The sequence below is a fragment of the Scatophagus argus genome, unplaced genomic scaffold (genome assembly GCF_020382885.2).
Source record: "Scatophagus argus isolate fScaArg1 unplaced genomic scaffold, fScaArg1.pri scaffold_35_ctg1, whole genome shotgun sequence".
NCBI classification, from domain to species: domain Eukaryota; kingdom Metazoa; phylum Chordata; class Actinopteri; family Scatophagidae; genus Scatophagus; species Scatophagus argus.
The window spans coordinates 16,707-21,485 of NW_025421235.1; the positions used below are offsets into that span (position 1 = coordinate 16,707).

The window sequence follows — 4,779 nt, forward strand, 5'->3', positions numbered from 1 at the left end:
TTGTTAGGTTATTCTTCCCTGGTCTTTTTGATTTTATCATTTTATGATTTAAAGTCTTGTCGGTAGGCCAGTGCTTTTTAGGTCCACATCTGACTTCATGAACCCCATCCCTAACCCAACCCTAACCTAGCCAGTGCCATCGACAGACTTCTTTTTATTTCTTTTATCTTTATCTCTATTTTATCTGAATCAAACATTTATTCATTGGCTTTGTTACAATCCTCCTGAAAATGTACATGGTATAGGAATAGCTATAGAAAATGGATGGTGGGGAGGCAGGGTTTTGAACCCTGTTCTCCCGCACTGGAGTCTTTGACACTGCTCGGTGCGCCACTATTCAGCAGGAATGCTGTCCTTACATGACTAGAACCAATGGTTGGTTTAACACATTTTCTCTTCCTACTTCTTTGACCCTCCCCCAGGGAGACCCAATCAGAGTGGGCCACACACTTTCCCTCCAAAATTTTGAATTTTCCCTCCAGTTTTTGGAATTTACTAACAATCCTGAAACTCTGGTGTGGTGATTGGCTGGGACTGGCCCCCCCGGGGGTGGACCCAACCCCTCCCACCCCCGAACATCTACATAGGCACCCTGGCTGCCCATTCATTCTCCTTACCTCTGATGAAGCAATACTGTTTGCGAAACGTCAGGAGATTTTTAGCTTTTCTTGCACTTTCTTTGTTCCTTTTTTAACCAAAAGTACACCCCTGGAAGCCATTTTACTGACTTTTATGGGGGTTTTTTACTAAATTTTAACATTTAAATAAAGTTGAGTTTTTAATCGACGGAAGAGGTCGCTGCGACTGATCCTCTCTACCAGCAACTATCCTGCCTCAATTTCACCAGCCGAGAAGCGAGTCCTCCTTCATCCACAGGCGTCTTAAGACACAACCATCGTGTGGATCCAACCTACGACAAGACTGCCGCACTACAACACGGATGGAAGACTGAGACCCAGAATCTAAAACTGTTTCAAGGTAAGCACCCTTCCGTTTGATTAACCTAAAACTCGCTTTTTTTGTAAGGAACTTGATTGTACAGATCAGCTAATTAAATGAATGGTCAGCCAGCTCATAGAACACACACACATAAATATACACCTATACCACTAATGTCTCTTGTTACGCATGCTATATCCAGGCCCAATAATGACCAGACTACACAAGTCCGAACCCCCGTGCCCGGCCCCCACTTACTCATCAGCGACCTGTTGTTTTGTCTGAACCCCCTCCTTTAGAAACGCGACGTCTCAGCAAGCAATATTTCAAATTGATCCAGGCCATCCACCATAAACATATAATAGATCGTTCCATTACCACAAACCCAATTCCCCCCTGGTATGTTACGACAAGTAAATAGGCTTACAGAATTCATCACAAACCGGCTGCTCCCTCACCTGATACACGAACAAAGGTTGCTAACAATACAACTTCCTGGATGCAAAATAATATGATCATTCTACAAGAACACTACTCTAGTATAATCACATCGTTTGGTTCACCCTCTAAAGACCCACTAGCCCTTCAAATAGCCATTGGTTGGGCTAGGAAACGCTACAATCATAAACTCACAATAGAAACTATTCATGCTGTGGAAGACACGCTAGGTTTTTCCCTTCATGATGTGACTGCTACCACCAGCTTACCTCCGCCCCCTAGGCCTCGCCAACCTGCTCCTAACACAGTTGCACGCCCCCTCCCCTTCCTTCCATCCAAAGCAAGGGAGGAAAATGACTTTCCTCCCCTACCCAAGTCTGAAGCCCTCACAAGTTATCACTCTATTTGGGGCCCGCAGCCTTAGTAGAGGAAATAGCCCGTCATAACCTTCCATCTTCTGATAATCATCAGAATGTCTCTATATGTACTGAGGCTAGCCTACCTTCCACAAGCCAGGCCTTACAAAGGCCTTTTCCTGTGGCCACTCCCACCCAGTCTCCCACACCACGAGAAAGGGATCCTGTGATTACACCTGAATCTGCTCTCAACCCAAATCTCTCTCCGCCTGTTGAATGTAAATTGTCTGACATTCACTCAACGGTGCCACTGTTGGTTTAACACAGGGAAGTAGCCCCAAGAGTGCATGTCACCCATCTGGACCCACTGCCTCAATTGGGTCCACAGCTGGTAATCTCGTAGCCTCGGACAAATCAGTCCCTTCTTATCCACAGTATGTACAGACTACCATTGATAAGAATCTTTATCATGCTGCTACTGCTGTATCACGTACGGCCTATCCACAACATGGGATATTGGCTCTCCCCACCCCCTGTGGCGTCCACCCCTCTGCCCCAAAGACCATCTAAGTCCAGAACCTTTAAATATACCATAGAAATTCAGAAAACACAACCTTCTTTACCAGTTTTAGAACTCTCACCCGTACTTCCCATCACCTCTAGTACACATGCCCATTACCATCATTTTTTGATTTGTCCACAGCAATCAATTGAAGCTAACGCACCTCCATCTACAGCCATAGGCTCTGATGGCACCAAAATAAAAAACTCTGCTGCTGTACGGGAGGTTGGGGTTCAGGTCCATGTCCAACCCCAGGTAAATCCACCGGTTACTCCTGAGCTGAGTCTGTTTCCCTCACCACCACTTACAATAAATCGAATGTTGCTGTTATCACTGAGGACTGCATTCAATCTGTGCTTTCCCCAACAGATCCTACTGGTGGGGTGGCTGGGACAGTAGAGCATTCGACTTCTCTTGATCCGATCACCTCTGAAAAGAAAAAAATATCCCCAACATACCACCAAAGGAGGGCACTCCTAACATGATGAGTGGGACTCCAAAGGCCAACATGGCCACTCAGAGAGACCAGTCTGAGCCCTCCTTCCAAAACATTAATGAAGCCACTCAGCTCGAATCTCCTGGCCCCCCACCTGGGATCCCTACCACCCATCGGCCACCCCCACTTCAACTCTTGCTTCAGATCCTCCTCATACCATATTTCAGACGCCCCTTTCATCCACCCGTTTCAAACCGTCTTATCATATAGCTCGCCCTCACCGTAAATGACAGATTGGCAATTCAAACCTCGAAAACCCGTTCTTGTTTTAGGAGATTCCAATATCAATAGAATACCCCCTCATTACCATCCACAAATCCAATTAGACAGTTACCCGGGTGCCACTTTTTACCATTTTCATAAAATCTGTGAAAAAACAAAACAGTTAGCCCGCTCACAAGTTCTTGTACTTTCAATAGGCATCAACAATAGAGATCAGGACCCCAAACAAACCTCCATTAACAGCTTAAAGCCCTGTACAAACAGGCCCGCATTACTTTCCCGAATGCGGAGATTTATTTTCCTATCATGAACTTCTCTTCACAACTTACTGAAATACAACGGTCCAATCTCACACTCATCAACACACCATTGCGACTCACTTTCCCTTCTTAGCTGAAATTCCGCATGAAAATTCCTCACTGAACAGGACAATATCCATTGGATGCCACTACAGCCAAAAAATTTTCCGATACTGGTGCAAACAATTAAATTTAACATTGAAATAGACCCTAATCGGGCTACTTATAATCCAGCTGATTCAACCTCTGATATTCCACCCCACAGTAACTCCCACTCCTACCACAGTAGCAGATCGCACCCGATTACAGTAGATATGGACTCGAATATCCTAAACTTATCCTCCTTACTTACACTCTCCCCTGCGCAAGCCCAACTCTAGAAAGAGGACTCTCTTTCATCCCCGCCCTACAAAATATGACTGGGAGGAACTTCGAAGGGACATCCACAATTACCACAGACGCCTTAAAATCATTGATCATTTTCATACCCGGCCTATCACCAGTACACACCTTTTACTTATTCATCTAACTGGGAACCTACCTTCTCACAAGCTAAACCAACACATCCAGACATTGATTAAAACGGACAATCGTACCCTGCGTACATACCAACCCCCGTCGGATATTTCAGACAACCTGACGGGGGCTGAACGAGGGCCCTCAAACAACTTTCCGGAATCCTAATATTATCATAAACCGGCTGATAAAGGCTCAAAAGTGGTAATTCTCGACAGACAACAATACTTACTAGAAGCGAATCGCCAACTTTCAAAACACCAATTACTATAAACCTATTGCTAGTACACTTCAACACAACACTCAGACACAAATTCATAATATTATTTCTTCTTACATATCAAGAAGTACATCACTACAAAACAGAACATTTTCTAATGGGCCCCAATGTTCCCCGACCAAGACTTTTCTATCTCTCCCCAAAATTCATAAGGATCCCGCAACTTGGACTATTCCCTTCGAGGTTCCTCCCGGTCGCCCCATAGTCTCCGATTGTAACAGTGTAACTTACAATGTCTCTCAGTACATCGACCACTTTCTCAATCCCCTATCCACCAACACCCCAGCTATATTAAAGATACCTATCATTTTCTGGAAGATTCGGCCCATGACTGTTCCTATGCATTCTTACCTTTTCACCATAGATATAGATAGTTTGTATACTAATATCAACACAGACTTAGGTATACAAACTATACAATCCATTTTCAAAAAATATCCAGACAACAATAGACCAGATCAGGAACTTTTAAAATTACTTACCCTCTGCTTACAAAATAATGATTTCATGTTTAACAATAACCATTATCTGCAGATGCACGGAACAGCCATGGGCCAAAGGTTTGCACCGTCCTACGCCAATATTTATATGAGCGAGTGGGAGCGAGAAGCATTGGCCAAGTGCCCACTTCAACCCTCTTTCCTTCGTTTTTAGATGACATTATAGGTATT

General features: G+C 44.3%; 1 long non-coding RNA gene across 1 annotated transcript; it reads left to right on the forward strand.

The window, feature by feature from the left end:
- The first annotated feature begins 2,435 nt into the window (after positions 1 to 2,435).
- On the forward strand, positions 2,436 to 2,838 carry LOC124055966. The gene is made up of 2 exons (XR_006842900.1): positions 2,436 to 2,550; positions 2,665 to 2,838. It is a non-coding gene; the product is annotated as an uncharacterized LOC124055966 (long non-coding RNA).
- The last annotated feature ends 1,941 nt before the right edge of the window (positions 2,839 to 4,779 follow it).